Below are 10,575 nucleotides of genomic sequence, written 5' to 3'. Positions count from 1 at the left end.
CCAAACTTGGTGTATTATAAATATGGCAAATGGTTATGAATCCTGTTCTCATGGATACCACCCTCTTGCTATATTGTTTATTCCTGACATACTTTGCAGGGTGTCAATGAGTGGCCCTTCATTTGGCTCTTCTGCAGCTTCACCCCTCACATAGAACTTGGGAATTAAAAAGCTGTGGTTTGCAATCACATTGCTATCTGGATATTTAAAGTGTGATTTTCTTTAGGGGCATTGCACTTCCTCTGGATGAATTCTAACTCTTGTGGGTTGTGACACTGCCCTTGAGAGTGGGGGCAAGTCTAATCCTGCCTACTGCTTCCCTGATTCACATTACAATCAATCGGACTCACTGGTTGCTTTGATCTGTTTGAGGGAAGTGGGAGGAGAGGAAGGAGTGAACGAGTGAGAGAGGAAGAGAAAGAGAGAAAAGAGGAAGGAGCTACCACTCGCTGTAACAGCCCTAAGCATTTTTTTTTCTGTCGGCTACACATTCAAGAGCATGCTGCAAATGAAAGAGAACTTTGAAGGAAGCCCAACCATAGTTATTTCACCAGATAGTGCTACTCTTTCTTCTTACCACTACTTGGCTTTCCTTTACTCTCGTCTCCAAGCAGGTAATGCTTCTTTCTGTTTTTCAAAGCTGATTTAATGCCTTTATATGAATGAAACAAGGAAATCTGTTTTGTTTGACTTCTTGTGCATGACCTGTCACCATGGTGTTGGGGCAGTGGGTAGACATGTTGTATGTAATGCAGCAGATCAGCAGCAGTCCTTTTCTGTGTGGGCTGTTTTTTTTTTCTTGAGGGGGATGCTATTTGTAATGCAAAGAACCTTGAGTTAGAAAAAGTTTCCAAGATGTATAAGTTCTTCCTCAGCCAGCAGCACAAATGCAGACCTTGCATCTGTCACTATATTTTGATTATAAAATTATCTCTTAATTTCTCTGCAATCCTCTCCCCCACAACATATGCATACACTCTCTGAGAAATCCTTATTCATTTAGGAAGAGTATATTTGTAGTTATTGTTTGTAGTTTAATAGCAATTTTCCAGATTTCAATATTATGAATACTGGGAACACAGTGGGACACAGGCAGACTACTGCATTTATGGAGCTTGTGAGACTGTGAGGTTGTGCAGGAAAAACAAATTGCAAACATAGTTTGTTTGAACTTAGTCACTATGCTAATCCCAGTGTGCATATTGCAGGATTGCATTCCGGAGAAGCAAAAAGTGGAAGCAACAATTTGAAAACACATTGAAAGCTAGGAAGAGTAGGATAGGAAGAACTGGCATTGGGAACTGTGAGTTAAGACCTTGGTACCAATTGACTATCAAATCCCTCAGCAGAACACTTTGCAACTAGTACATTAGAGTGTATGGAATAAATGTTTGTAAGCTTTTTCTGTTCAACCACAATAATTAAAACTGGGTAGGTTTTTTCCCCTGTGATTAGTATTGTGAATGTTTATTGTAATCATGGATATAGTGGTGATAGATCTCTGGCTCGTTTGCAGAGATCAACAATTTATGGCTCCAAATTGTTTAAAAACAGTAGGAACAAAATGGCAAACATTCTTGTCTCATTCTAAATATGCTGCTGAAATGAGGAAGATTTGGCATAACCAAGAATGAATTTATGTGGTCTATGATCTTGATTCCTTTCTGATACCCAAAGCAATTTCCTTGACCCAGAAGTCTTTATTTCTAAGGAGATTCTTTTTGCATCAGGCTTCAGTAGGCTTTGATGTTGTTGTTGTTGTTGTTGTTGTTGTTTGCTTTGATCTAATCCATGGGTTTTCAAACTTTTTCAGCTGCAGAGCCCTTTTTGAAGCAAAAGTTTCTTGTGGAGCCCCAAAATGTTTTGATATTATATTATATTAGGCATGGGCAAACTTTTGGTCACAGGGGCCACATTGCGTTTAAAATTTTGACAGACAGGTTGGGCCAGTGGCAGATAGATGGAGAGTGTTTGTGTGAATTGAAAAAAATATGAACAAATTCCTATGCACACTGCACATATTTCACTTGTAGCGCAAATAAAGAAAGAAATAATACAATATTTAAAATAGAAAAAATGTTAATCAACATAAACTTAACAGTATTTCATTGGAAAACCCCAGGAGACATCCAGTCCACCCCACTTCTGCCATGCTGGAAAAGCACAATCAAAGCACCCCTTGAGTGGTGGGAGGAAAATGGGGTTTTGAAAGCAAAGAAGGCAGGGGGAGAGGATCTGGGCATTGAGAAAAAAAGAGTCTAGGCATTGAGGTAAGCAGGGAAGAAAGGGTCTGTGCCCCCAGAGGACACTGCTGTTGCTGCTGTTTTTGAAGCTCCAAACTTTAATTTCCCTGCATTTCTCAAGAGGAGAAGGAGAAAAGAGGAGGAGGTGAGAAGCAGCATGGTGCCACAGAGCCCCTCACTATCCCTCGCAGAGCCCCAAGGGCTCCATGAAGCGAAGTTTGAGAACCCCTAATCTAATCCCACAGACATAAAACCCTTTCTTGTCTTGACCAGTTGAGAAGGGCTGACAAGATAAGCAAGTAATATTCTTCCCGCTTCATTGAGGGAAAGAATAACTTTTGAATGGAACTCAAATGTAGAGATTCAAGAAAAATATAACACACAAATGATATGTAAAACTAGCAACACCTACAACTATATAGTGTCCACTACCACTGTACAATTAAACTGTATAGTGCCCACTACTAAACTATGACTATCTTCAGACCTTCGAATGCTGCCTCCTCCATGGAATGTAGTTTTATAACATTGGTGGTTGTAAACCTTCTAACAATAATAAACTATCATATTTTGGAAAAAACTCCCCAACATACCCCAGGATAATATCCACAACATGTTATTGATACTCTTAACGAACAGTTGACTTCATCACACACAATTAAATGAGCATTTCTACACACTTAAGAATCTGCCACAGATGGTGCCCTTCATATGATGCAAGTTTCAAATGTGGACAGAGATATCTTGCTGTTTCTAAGGTGGGGGTTTTTCCCACAGTTCTTAAGTCAATTGGCAAGCAACTTATTTCTTAATTCCCCATGTAGAGATGAGTAAAAACGCCAAATTTAACATGTAATGGGAATCCCTCCCTTGCCTGTTTTTAAATAAAATGTTGACATCATTATGGAGGGAGGAGCCAAGATGGGCAGAATTGATTCCTTTCTGCCACCATTAACATTTTGGGCCTGAGGAGGTATAGCAAACAAGGTATTCAAAACATTCAGGAGAACATAGCAAGCATGCAAATCTGTGCTTTGTGTCTCTGTAACCTTAACAAGCTCCCTCTTTCAGTTCTCTCTTCCTGTGTTGGGTCAAAAAAGTCCTTGTGAACTCTTATTGAAACTCCTGCTGTGCTGCTTTTGCCTATCAAAAGGATAGCAGAAAGAGATTTAAGAGAGGTAAAGCTTTATATCCCTCCTCCTTCCTGTAAGAATGAAAGGATAACCAATATATATATTCTTATTCTATGCTGTGAGTTTTTCAGGCTGTAAGATGAAGTCCCAAGATACAAAGAGAGAAGTTGTTTAAAAAGAAGAAAACATGGGAGGGCCAATGAGGGAAACAAGTCTTTATCGTGTGATGGCAAAAAAATGGATAAATCTTAATGAAAGCATAGAGAAGAATTAGGTGTGAAGGAGGTAGAAAAATCTTCCATTTAATTTCAAAACAGGTTATGGCGAAGCTTTATGGAAAACCTTCTCCCACAAATACTTGCCCTGTTCTGTGGGTTGAAGTCCTGTGTATCATAAGAAAAAAGAGGAAATTTTTAAAAAGATATCTATAGTAAACAAATAATAATTTTGTTGTCTAACATTTGTCTTACTGTTGGTCTTCTTTCTATCAATGATTTTTGGTCATTAAACAACGTTACAGGCCCGTCTTTAAATATCCTACATAAATATTATGGACCAAGATTTCAGCTCTTCTAAAACCTTGTGTTGGTTTGTCTTTTTAAAATCAGCTCAGTTTATCCAATTTCTTCCAATTCCAAATCATGTTCGAGATTATCATCAAATTATTTCGCTTGTTGCAGAGTAGTAATCCAGAATCTTTTGTTATGGAAATAAAATGATAGTCCTTCCAGTTCCTCTCATTTGTATATGTCATTTTTCTTCCTGAAATAATCCTTTCTCATTGCCAATATATGTCCTGGGATATTTTTGTTTATTTAGTTTCTCAGTATTTCTGTAGAATTTAATTTCTGCATTTCTTAGTAAAATAGACAATCACATCTCTTGGTACTTTCTTGTGATCCACTTTTTTAAAGCCTTGGATCCTTTTTATTTAAAGTTCAGACTTAAACCAAGGGCAGATTCACTCCCACTCCCAATGAAATTGGAGCCACAAATCTTCCCATTTATCCAGTATTGAGAAAAGCTGGGTGCAAGAAATATTTTGGCTGTCATCTTGCTAGTGGCACATGCAAGTTGAAGCCAACCTTACATCTGTGTATTTCTCCTTTTGTGCTTACCAAATCCTCCCCCTATAGGGCCATTGCAGCTCAACACTATTACAACAACCAGCTTGTACCTCTGGAACATCACTGAAACAGCATGACTCTGTGCTGGCTCTATTTGAGCCAGCACAACACAGTCATATGAATTTTAATTTTTTATTCCAAATTTTTCTCACTCTTCCAGCCTTATTGTATGGCCCCACATTTGCTGCCCATTTGACCATGCAATCTTTAATCTGTGTTTTTTCTTTTGACCAGTCCAAGAGCTTTTTATATATATTCATTATTATTTTCTTTTCTGTAACCATTATTTTTCCCCCAGAATATGTCTTTCTTTGTAAATCCCATTTTTATCATTCTTGTAGCTTTCTCTTATTTGTATATATTGAAACCAGGATATATTTTTGTCTATTCCTTTAATTTTCTCCTGTGTTTTTAGTATCATTTCTCAGTTTTGTTTTTTTAACAACTGTTTATACATGAGCCATTTATCTTATCCAAGTTCTCTTCTATGTATAGCTTCTAAGAGGGAGATCCATAATGGTGTTTTTGTATATAGCATTTTAAAATATTTTCCCCAAATTTTTATCAACACCAATCTTAAAAAATGATTGCCACAATTTTTCTCAATTCCTATTTTACCATAGCATGTTCACCTTTTCAGAAGTGGTTTGTTGGGTCACTTGAATACACTCCTGTAATTCAGTCCTTTGATTATATCATTCATTATGGTGCATTCTCACTGGCCCTACCATTAGGCAGAACAAAACAACTGCTTCAGATGGCAGATGCTGAGGCCAGCATTGCAACCCCCCGGACCTTGGTTGTTGCCATTCTGTCAGCTGACACCTCTCCCATACACACACACATATACATACACAGAGCAAAAAGGTTACTGCCTTTGGGAGCCTTACAGGACATTGTTCCATTACTGGTGTTGAAGCAAAATTGAACTGCCAGTCCAGTTTATGTTGTACATGGAATTGGTGTGCATGTTATCTTTTGCTTTAAGTAGGAGGAACATGTTTGGACCAGGTCTAGATTCACACCATTCACTTTGCTTCCTTTCACCTTCACTTTCTGAACTACACAAACATTTCTATTTAGTGTTTTGCTTTCCCATAGCATCTTCAAGCACCTAAATTAAAGAGGCTATTTTTCCCTCCTGTATGTAATTCCTGTTCTTTTTACATCATTAGGTACAACTCCATTGACTTCATTGTGCTAATCCTTCCCCAGGCAGCCTCTCTTAGCTTCAGAACATTTTTTTTAAATGAAGATTATTGAGGCCTCAGAGAAATAAAGGAAACAAAACAAAAGAGGGAAGTTTTTGAAGGAGGTGCAGTTTGCCTTCTTTCAAACCTTTGTGTGGTTATGAAACATGAAGTTAGTATGCAGGAGTAGAAAATAGTTCAGCAACAAGAAGGTAAGAGTTCTGATCTTTGTTATTTTTCTCCTTTTGTAGTATTTAACTTTATCTTTATTAGAACTTCATATAGATATAGATATAGATATATAGATATAGATATAGTAATTAAATCCCAAAGAGCTATTTAGTTTTAGCCTTAAAAGGAAGAAAAAGTAAACATTAAACAGTTTAGTACTCTGATCCCAGAACATGTTTCTTGTTGTTGATAAATTTGTTGTTATATTGTTATGTGCTGTCAAGTCAGGGTTGACTTAAAATGACTGTATGAATGCAAGAACTCCAAGAGCCCCTGTTGTTAACTTTTCCCAGTCTCACACATTATCATAATAATTAATTCCCTAGTTGTATATGTGCTTATTGCAATAATATCATTTCTCATTTTCCACCAAATACATTTCCCTCTTTTGTTCAGTTTCCTCTTTCTGTGGGCAAAATTGAAATGTTGATTAATACATCATATTTTTCAGAATTCTATATTGTTTATTCAAATCTGAATCCAAAAACATGTCAAAATTTTAGTCTCCAAGAGTAGCACAAACACAAAAAGGCGGCCACCACCGAGAAGACCCTCTCTCTTGCCCCCACTGACCGTGCTGGTGACGGAGATGAGAGTGACAGAAGGGCCTCCCGAGCAGAAGGGCCTCCACCAGTTCATAGAGGGAGATATGGTCACAAAGATAAGCAAGACATGAGTTCATGTCTTGCTTATCTTTGTGACCATATCTCCCTCTATGAACTGGTGGAGGCCTTTCTGCTCGGGAGGCCCTTCTGTCACTCTCATCTCCATCACCAGCACGGTCAGTGGGGGCAAGAGAGAGGGTCTTCTCGGTGGTGGCCCCCTGGCTCTGGAACTCTCTCCCCAGGGAGATTAGATTAGCCCCCACCCTGTCTGCCCTTTCGGAAAGACCTGAAGACTTGGATGTTCCAATGTGCCTTTGAATGATCAAGTCTGCCTAGCCCTAATCTTTTGGTTGGATCTCCAGCACTTTATTCCCACTCCCGGCCCTACAGTTTGTGTTTGCATAAGCCCTTGTCCTGCCCTATTAATTTCAAATCTACACATGCTATTGGTAGTTTGTTGTTTGGTTTCTGTTTTATAATGTCTTACATTTTATTGGTTTTATTGTTTTAATATAGTTGACTGTTATATGTTTTTAATTGTGTTACTTTGTAACCTTTGTTCATATTGGGCTTGGACCCCCATGTAAGCCACCCTGAGTTCCTTTGGGGGAGATGGAGATGGGATATAAGAATAAAAATATCCTCCATCCTCCTTTTTTCCCAATTGGCAAGAGCCCGAGTAGGCATCAACACCATTACAAATGTGTCTTGCTCGTGCTAGACAGCTACATCATTTTGATACCACTTTAATTGCCATAGTGTGGAATTCTATCATTTTGTGATACATTTGATATTTTCATCCAGCTACAAATTGCCACAACAGTTAAAGTGGAATGAGAGTGCTAAAACTGTGTAGTATGAAAGAGTCATATCACATTCTCTAACATGCTCTACACCATATTTGAGGTTGCCAGTTAACAGGTCTTTTAAACACTGTATAAATTAAAACAACCAGTACATTTTGATATAAAAAATTATAAAGCACACTAAAGGAAATACTCCCTTTTCTTTTCTATTTTAATGAAAAAGCTCTGGGGTGCTGAAATATTCATTTTCTATCATCCCATTATGGGGGGGGGGGGGTTCCAAGGTCCCCTTCCTGTCATAGGCATTTAAGCTGTTTCTACTCTAGAGGAGAGGTGCTTAGGTGCAGGCAGGCACATGCTTTAGGAAGGCTTCTTGCCTGTTTATCTACTCTAGAGGAGAGGTGCTCAGCTGCAGGCAGATGCATGCTTTCTGAGCCTGCATACCACACACACACACACTTTCCAAGGTAAGGAGGTGGCTCACGAAAAGCAGACAAAGAGCTGTGATCAGCTCCTACTTGCTTTCATGTTGAGCTGATTTCTGTACCGGGAAGGGGCTTTCTGTTACATGCTCCCAAAGTTAATGAAAGAAATTAAAGAATAGATGTAACAAAGGAAAACAGATCCGCTCACAACTCTAGTGGGGATTTCTTGAACATATTTGTTCAGTCTTCATCTGAAGCTGTGAGTGTACAATTTGTCCAAGGTAATCCAGTGAGTTTCCATGGCTGAGTGGGAGATTTGAACTCTGGTTTCCCAGAGCCCTGTTACAGCACTGCAACCACTACACCACATTGGATATGCTGCATAAACATTACAGATGAATGCAGATCTGGCTGTCAAATAATCATGAAGCAGAGCAAGGTCAATGAACTCCCAGTTAATTTCCTCCACTCTTTAGAAGAAATCCACCTTGTCCAACACAGGTTAAGTATCAGTGATGATAATTCTAAGATTTTAAGTCAAGAAATCTTAGTAAAAAAAAAAAAACCCACAAAAACCGGGTCAACTTATCCAAGGGACAATGTCAGTACTTTACCTTAACTCTTATAAAAAAAAAGAAAAGAAAGAAACAACCCCCTTTTCTGAATAGAGTGGCAAAAGGCAAGAGCATGACCCATCTCAAAGGACACACCAACCCTCTATTTTCTCTGCCATAACATCACTTCTGGCTTTTTTAATGCCTCGATAGGAAGATTGTGGTGGTGGTCAGAGGCTTCTGGCCTCTGAGGTTGCATTAATGCTTTCCCCTCTCCATGGAATGATACTCAACTTTTCCAGAAGGCATATCAAAATCTATAATTTTGGCCCCTAAACCAGCCCTCAACTTATACACAAGGGAAATTATACATTAAAAAAATAATTTATGTTTATAATAATGTCCAATATTCCAGAGGAAGAGGGGCACTGGAGATCAAAGAAAATAAATGCTTTCTGCAGTTCTGTTGATTATAAAAATTAAATCACTTTCAAAACATATCCAGTTATGTTTAGAAAAAAGATTGTTTGCTTCCCCAACTCTCATTACAGGTAATGATTTGGGGCTTTTTTGCCATTTTAATAATAAACATTTGCTTTGTTTTCCATATTACATTTATAGAAAATCGGTTTACAACCATAAATATCTGGGGGTTTTTTTAAATGGAGTCGTATCTTCTGTTTCTGTAGGTGAAGCTCAGTTCTTAATTAATCACTTCGTTCATGATCACTTTTGAAATCGTTCTAGATCATTGACTGGTTTGCTTCAGTTTGAACTTATTCTTCTTATGAGGTGGCAGGCAAAAGAAGAAAAATGCTGCATTTAACAACATTCTTGTTGGAAATGTGCAGTATAAATTGGTGTATTAAATTACAGACTTATACACATATACAAAAGTAATAAGGCATTGCTTTGTGAAAAATATGTGTATTGATGGTGCTAAATAAATATATAAATAAATTACCATAGAACCATAGCATTGAAAGAGGCCACATGGGCCATCCAGTCCAACCCCTGCCATGCAGAAAAAGTATTATTTATTTATTTATTTATTTATTTACAGTATTTTTACCCCGCCCATCTCAACCACCGGGGGAGGGGGGGGATTCAGAGCAGCTCAAAAGCATTGCTACCTTTCCACATTTATATGTGCCTAATTATGTTTTTTTTAAAACGTTCAATACACACTTGTCATTTTTAGCATCAACAGTGCTGTTCCTTTCCATTGTTTTCTTCAGCTGCTTCCTCCAGTTGCTCTACATGCTAATGGTCATGCTAGCTGCAGGATTTCAGGAGCTGCAGCCATCAGTGTAATTTTTCTGAACTATTTTATTGTAAATGTGTACCTGTGTTGCATTAACATCACCAATATACCCATGGACAAAATGGAAGACAGAGGTTAAGAAATAATAAACTTAATGCAACATTTCTGTATATAGAAATACAGCCTGCCCCCTTACCTTGTTATCTAAGGTTTCACTTAGCAATGTTGCAAAAATATTCCCTCCAGAAGTGTTTGTGGGCTTGTCTAGTGCACTTCTATGGTATTCCTCCTGCCAGGTATATGAGATAATAGCACTGGAGTACCTAAGAAATCTACAAATGAAGTGTTTGTCAGCATCTCTAGATCCTCCAATGTTATTCTGATATATACTTCCCTAGTCATAATATAGTATTCTCTATTATTTTCTGTTTTGGGTATCCATGGATGGTGGCAGTGCTCTGGAATATCTCCTTCATGGTGATCATAGTACAGGCCCGTAGCCAGGATTTCGTTTCAGGGGGGGGGGGCTGAATTTTTTTCAGGGGGCGGGTTTGGGGGGGGCTGAGTTTCGGGGGGGGCTGAGTCTGAGTGAAAGAGGGTCTATCATTTGTATCATTACCCCAATACCCCCATGCATATGGGATATATTGAGTATGGTGATCAGATCATGATATGAATAAACATAACAGTTTAAATAATGCACCAGTAAGGCCTTTTCACGAGCCACCATAAGAATTTAGGGGGGACGGGGATGGGACTGAAGTCCCCTGAGCCGCCCCCCCCCCCCCCCCCCCCCGGCTACATGCCTGTCATAGTATATAATTTCTTAAAGTAATTAAGTAATTGCTGTTATCCTCCTTCATTACTCTTATCCAAAATATAATCAGGACACACACTGTGTGGGCGTGCTCCATAACCTTGAGCAGATTGCTGGTCCTACATATTTATCTGATCTCAGCCTTTGGTTTAGCCCCATCTCAGCCATGGCTGATGTGAT

The 10,575-nt window shown here is 38.6% G+C and overlaps 1 protein-coding gene across 3 annotated transcripts in view; it reads left to right on the top strand.

The window, feature by feature from the left end:
* Window positions 1–431: 431 nt before the first annotated feature.
* Window positions 432–10,575, top strand: part of HRH2 (histamine receptor H2) — a 31,351-nt gene continuing 21,207 nt past the window's right edge. For 2 of the 3 annotated variants that reach the window (XR_009630784.2, XM_060765575.2), the window contains exon 1: window positions 432–614. The gene's annotated coding sequence lies outside the window, so the exon portion shown is untranslated. Of the gene's footprint in view, window positions 615–3,318; window positions 3,422–10,575 lie in introns of those variants that run through there. The other variant, XM_060765576.2, reaches the window with a different exon arrangement.

The sequence above is a fragment of the Anolis sagrei genome, chromosome 2 (assembly GCF_037176765.1).
Source record: "Anolis sagrei isolate rAnoSag1 chromosome 2, rAnoSag1.mat, whole genome shotgun sequence".
In the NCBI taxonomy this organism is placed as follows: domain Eukaryota; kingdom Metazoa; phylum Chordata; class Lepidosauria; order Squamata; family Dactyloidae; genus Anolis; species Anolis sagrei.
The sequence above is the reverse complement of the archived record's forward strand: the minus strand, read 5'-3'. Positions and strand labels throughout refer to the sequence as shown.